At 50.9% G+C, this 6,450-nt stretch overlaps 1 non-coding gene across 1 annotated transcript; it reads left to right on the top strand.

Annotated features, from left to right (window-relative positions):
- Nucleotides 1-361: 361 nt before the first annotated feature.
- Nucleotides 362-525, top strand: LOC128626976 (U1 spliceosomal RNA). The gene has a single exon (XR_008391086.1). It is a non-coding gene; the product is annotated as a U1 spliceosomal RNA (small nuclear RNA).
- The last annotated feature ends 5,925 nt before the right edge of the window (nucleotides 526-6,450 follow it).

The raw sequence follows: 6,450 nt of genomic DNA, 5'->3' as shown, positions 1-6,450 counted from the left end.
TCCTCTGGAGCAGGCAGTCGTCGCCCTGCGGCCACCCGCCTGCGACAGGCCCGGGGCATAACGTAAGATACCGCGCGGGGAAGGTCACGATGGGGGGGGGGGGGCGTGCGTGGCGTGCGCGCGTGCGCGTGTCTCGCGTATGCAGATGAGCACGTGCGCAGAGGCTGCCGGTCGTTCTCCGCCTGCAACTCCACGTCTCTCGTCCCGAGACGCAAACGCCGCCGAGGTTGTTCTCGCGATGGGCAAGTTTGGGATGGGAGACGCTCTGGCGGCGAGGGTGCGGAGGCGGCATGAGAAAAGTTACCTTGGGTGAAAAGGGAGGCGAACGTGAGGGTTCGCGGGGAGGCGGGTGAAGCAACTCATACTTACCTGGCAGGGGAGATACCATGATTACGAAGGTGGTTTTCCCAGGGCGAGGCTTATCCATTGCACTCCGGATGTGCTGACCCCTGCGATTTCCCCAAATGTGGGAAACTCGACTGCATAATTTGTGGTAGTGGGGGACTGCGTTCGCGCTCTCCCCTGGCATTTAGGTTGTAATGTCAGACGTCGGAGTTTACTACGGAATGAGCCAGGCACCGTGTGTTGTGGTTGCCTTTGTTTACTGGAGGTGGGAGGTGGGTGTTTTGCTTCAGTAAGGGGCGTGTTAGCGGTCGGTCAAGTTTCGGCGGGGTTGTTTACTGTCATTGTGCGAGTGAGGTCCCTTGGTGGTTAACTTGTGCCTGCAGTCTGAGTCTGCATTTGTACTCACCAAAGCACTCGCATCTTCATCGTAGGACTCCCAAGTCTCCCTTGGTAAGTGAGTAGGGGAAAAGAAGCATAGGAGGTATTCCGCGCTCCCTTGTGCCCCAAGTTGTGGGGCGTTCCCCCATAAACGAAGAAGGGCTGCTGGTTGGGGGTGGGTCGACCAGGCCAGGACTGAGAGCAGTATGAAAATTCATTTCACCTGGTGCGGGTGGGCGCTAATGACCTCTCTGCCCCCAGGCAGCTTAATGTAAGATTCGACTGAAACTGCGCTCGCTGCTTGACCGGGTCTCCAGTCGCTTCCGTGTTGTCCCACAACCCTTTTCCTTGTAAGCCCTTGTCCCTGTCCCTTCTCCCCTTTTATTTTCTGCGTAGTGCACCACCGCTCTAAGTAAGGACCAGTTTAAGCTCGACTTGGTTGGCTTTACTGGGAAACATTAAGAATAGCCATGGCCAGTGTGGCTCCCTTGGTTGGATCGTACCAAAAAGTCGCAGGTTCCATTCCCCGTCAGGGCACACATGCCCAGACTGGGACTGGATCCTCGAGTGACGAAAAAGCAACCAACCCTTTAAGCTTTTCCAAACTAGGTGGTGCCAGTCTTTGAGCCTCACTGGTCTACGGTACAGGTCTGAGTCCCTTTGTTTTGCCATCCTCCACTCAACACAAGCCCCACATCGCCCTGGCCAGCGTGGTTCACTTGCTTGAGCGTCTACTGCAAAGCGATGAGTTGCTGGTTCGATCCCGGTCAGGGCACATGCTCGGGTCGTGGGCCCTCCTGCAAGAGGCAACCAATGGGTGTTTCTCTTTCCCTCCCTTTCCCTTCCTCTTAAAAAAAAAAAAGTAAATAAATAATGATAATAGAAGAAAAGCTACTCTGGCCTGGCTGGTGTAGCTCAGTGGAGTGAGTGGGGTCCGCTTGCGAACTAAACCACCGCCCTTCGTTTCCCAGTCAGGGCACAAGCCTGCGTTGCAGGCCATTTCCCAGCAGGGGCCGCAGGAGAGGCAAGCATCCACTGATATTTCTCTCCCTCTCTCCTTTCCTTCCCCTCTAAAGATAAATACAATTTTAAATTTAGAAAAGCTCCTCATCGCCCATTCCCCTGGTTCCCACCCAACTATGGACTCCCCCAGACTGGCTACGTTTATCGGGGCCAAACGAGCAGTGAGCTATGGGATACCGAAGTTTGTTCTGAAGATGCAAAGTAGAATCTTTCCTAAGTAATGTCCTCGAGGGAGTGACGTATTCTTTACCTAAGTTATAGGATTTGTTTGTGAGAAGACCCTTGCCAAGTGCGGCAGTCAACGCATTCATATATTAAGCAACCCTCCTCTCCCTGCCCCAACACTGCCACTTCCAGTCTACCCCCCACTCCAACCAGTGCTCTACAAGTGTAAGGGGCCAAGGGATGCATCGTCCCGCTCTACCTCCCCCCCCCCCCAGGCCACCTTGGCACAGACAGATGAACTGATGGACATGTACAGGTTTCTGCCCTGTACTTGCAATTTCTTAGCAATTACAGAGCCCCTTCACATTTCCAAAGCACTGTATCAACATTTATTAATCCTCACAACACCCCTGTGAGGTAGGTCAGTATGTCCTTCATAGTAGAGAAACTGAAGCAGAAAGAGGTCAAGAGAACCTGCTTGAGGCCACAAGGGCACCCTGTGGTGAAGGAACCCCACCGAACCCAGAAGCTGGGGTTCTCCGTCTCACATCCACTCACTTGGTAAGCATTGCATGGGCATATTCTCACCAGTGAAGGTGACGCGAAGGACAAAACACAGAGATCTCTGTCGACAGAAAACTCAACAGCTCAAACGGCATTGGAGAACATCAGGTAAGGACCGCAACATTAACCGGCACGGCAGTGAGGCCGTGGGGGAAGACCCGAATCATCCGGACTAGCCTCGGGACCTGGGCCAGGCCTTCTTCGGGATGGCTTGGGAAGATGTATGCAAACTACGAAGGGTGACCAACCCAAAACGCCTGTGGCTTCCAAAGGGGAGAAAACTTAAGAAAGGAAGACTGTGGCGCCCTGACCGCCGTGGCTTTGGTCGGGTGCCGTCCCGTGAAGTGAAAGGTGTCTGTCTGTCCCCATTCCCTGTCAGGGCACATGCCTGGGTTGCAGGCCAAGGTGCCCGGCTGGGGTGCCTAGATCAACCCATGGGTGTTTCTCTTTCACGGCGACGTTTCTCTCCCTCTTTCTCCCTCCCTTCCCCTCTCTCTAAACATAAAGTCTTAAAAAGGACATTGGGGGAAAAAAAAAATCCAACCTCTCAACCTGGTTTTCAAATAGGCACGACATAAGGTTCACTCACAGGTAAGTGCTATTCCCACAGCAGACTTCTCTCTCCACACACTGACCTGTAGGCCGGCACGACTACCCAAGGGCTCAGCGGCAGAGGTCACATGGCTCTCTGGCCACGCTGAGGGTGGAATCCAGGAAACCGAGACAGACCGCGTCGTCCGCTCCTGTATTTTAAAAATTAGAGCTGTCCTGCCCCTACTCGTGTGGCTCAGTGGATTGGGCGTCCTCCCACAAACCAAAAGTTTGCCGATTCGACTCCCAGTTCAGGGCGCACGGCTGGGCTGGCCCCCCCCCCCGTTAGGGGTCGGCGGTGTGCACATGGCAACCGGTAGCTGTTGCTCTCCCTCTCTCTCAAAAAATACAATCTTGAAAAGAAAAAAACCAGCTGTCGTCTCTATCCTGCCTCTGCCCAATTCCATCTTCTATGAAGGGCTAAAAGCACAGCAGCAGTTCATTCTTTTCTGAAGGGATTGGTGAACTCGGTTCAACTTGTCACTTTTAAAGGACATACCAAAAAAAACTAACACCTGCTCTGTCAATCATGACGCAGGAGTGGATTTATTATCGCCAATCCAGATTTTGGAGTGATACGATGACACAGAGTTAAAAACCATCACTGTTATCACGGTTTATTCGACAATAGTTGGTTTAGTCTACAAGTTTAAGGCAAACATACTAATGCATTTGCTCCTCTTCAGAAATCATACTTAGAAAGATTACATAAAGTCTGTCCCAAAATTTCTAAGAAATATTCATTAATTAAAAATAAGTCCGATTAAGATGCTTTACCGGGATACACGAACAAACAAAAGGAAATGGCAATCTTTATCTTGTTGGAAGAATATATCGGAAAGGGTTAAACTTCAGAAATCACTTAAGGGTAAATAAGATTGGCAGCCATGAGGAAGACTATTCATAAAATATACAGTTACAGAGGCTACTTAAAAAAAGACTGAACTTTGGGCTTTCGGAAAGGAGGCGCGCAGGAGCGGCGACGGCGACAGCGACCGCCCCGTGGGGGAGCAGCAGGTGCAGGAGTGCGGCGGCGCCCCGCGGCCGGCAGCGCCCCGCCGCTTCTCAGACAGGACAGGAGATGCACTTTTGTCAGCCGCTGCTTTTGCTTCTGGTGAAAGAGTAAATGCCTAACATCATCAAGAAAACAGAAGTAAAGTCCGAAGGAAGGCAGCCCTTTTTAAACCGAGGGTGGAGCGTGGCCTAGGTGTCTCCATTTAACACCGCCAGGCAGTTCTGCAGCAACTGCAGGTTACCCTGCAAAGGAAGGGAGACGGTCAACCACGGAGTTCAGCCAGCGTTCGGAAGAGCCTTGTCGAAAATACAAAGTACCAGAAATCGCATAACCCTTCATTCGTTAAGACGTAAGAATTCTGGAAACAGCTACTTAATTATAACAAAGGTTCAAAGACATAAAGTTACATTATCTGTTTCACATACGCTGTTTTCCACACACTACTAGATTCTTCCGTAAATTTCCATCTAGACCCATACGCCTGTTTCGATCTGGCACGTTTCGACGAGGAGAAAACAGGCCCTCGGTGTCCAAGTCAAACTACCGAACGTCCTTTCTGACCGTGACACGGGCTCTCCTCACTTCCCGTTAGCCACTGACCCACGTATCGGCACAGACTTACAGCAGTTTTTCCAAAAACAGTTCAGGTTACGTACAAAAGGATTCTATCAAATTCGTACCCAAGTTCCCGTTTGTAAAACACGTGAACCGGCATCCAAATTTAGGGACGTGTAAAGACGAATGTAGGCGCGGGGGTCGGGCAAAAGGAGGTTTACGGCCGTGGGTGTGCAAAACACTTTATATTCTTTGGTGTCGATATTTGTAATTACTGTAGTATTTTCCGTAAGAAGTGTAAACCTACTTTTTTGACTTACCTGAATATGCAGATGGCATCATATATAAACGGGGGTGAAGGAAAACCTCTCCCCCCCCCAATTGAAAAATATATATTTATTTTGCTCCGTGAGAGACGGGGAGGGAGGGAAAGAGAGAGGGAGAGAAACGTGGAGTGGTCGGTTGTCTCCTGCGCGCCGGCCCGCAACCGTGGCCTGCGGCCCCGACTGGGAATCAAACTGACCACCTTTTGACTTGGGGGACAACGCCCAACCAACTGAGCCCCACCCGGTCAGGTCGGGAAAACATCTCCCTTCGAGGAGAAAGTCCACCAAAACGTATAATGAATGAATGACGGAACTGGAAAACGGCCATCAGGCAACCATCACGACAATATCTCATTCAGGCAAAAATCATCGATAGGTGCTAAAATGCCAACGCCGCCGCCATAAGCTGTGTGCAGCTACATACAATTTAAATTTCTGTTCATCGAAAGTAAATTCAAGCTCCGTTCCTCAGTGGCACTGCCCACGTTTCAAGCGTCCGATGGCCACACGAGGCCAGCGGCTGCCACGGTGGACAGTTGGTGACTGAGTGATGAGACAGTTACGCGATTAAGAACACTCCTGAATTCCAAAGCGTAAAACGGTAACTCGCCACTGAGAAGCCTGCAGACATCACTTGAGCCAAATGATCAAAGTTATAAACGGCCTGTGCCTCGTCACATAATGCGGTGAGAAGACGCGGGCATCGCTGTTCTTGTGCTGTTTCTGCCAAAAGTGCGGACCCTAAACCCGAGAAGGAGACAAACCCAAACTGAGGGGCATTGGGCGGGTCTACGCTTTTAGCGGTGTCCGGTGCTGTGCAATGCACAGACTCGGGGACTCTTCCGGATCAGAGGAGTCTTAAAAGACGTCCACCGAATGCAACGCATTATCTGGAACAGCCTTTTGCTGTTAAGGACCTCACTGGGACAACAGATAAAGGCCTGTGGATGAGATAAGCGATGGATCAGTGTTAACTTTCTGATCCTTATGATCACTGTAGTGACAACTTTAAAGAATTATTTGCTTTTAGGAGATTCACACCAAAGTGTTTAACAGTGAAGAGGCATCGTACCTGCAACTCACTCAATGACTTAAGACAAAATGAGGTGCATCTAGATGTGTGTCTCTCTCTCTCTCTCTCTCTCTCTGTCCGTGAACAGGAAGGACAAAGCGAATGTGATCATCTGAACATTTGGGGAAATCTGGGTGAAAAGCAGCCAGGAATTCTTTGCATTTTTCTTAGCACTATCTGAACGTCTGAAACTAAGTGAACGTGCACATTTAACAATTCTTTTTGGCAGTAAATCAACAGACAGTGACACGTGGTCTTAAAGGTATGTTCCTCAGGCCGACTCCTAGTCACAAGGTGCGCACCCTGCACTGGGACACGCGGCCAGACTGCCTTGCAGAGGAGCGCGCACCGGCCCACGCCTTGCCCACGGGGGCTCACTTCACACCCCCGGCCAGTGTCATCACTTTGTTTTTCTT

The sequence above is a fragment of the Artibeus jamaicensis genome, unplaced genomic scaffold, assembly GCF_021234435.1.
Source record: "Artibeus jamaicensis isolate MK-2021 breed Jamaican fruit bat unplaced genomic scaffold, CSHL_Jam_final contig_2638, whole genome shotgun sequence".
Classification (NCBI taxonomy): Eukaryota; Metazoa; Chordata; class Mammalia; order Chiroptera; family Phyllostomidae; genus Artibeus; species Artibeus jamaicensis.
This window is presented reverse-complemented; position numbering and strand designations above follow the sequence as displayed.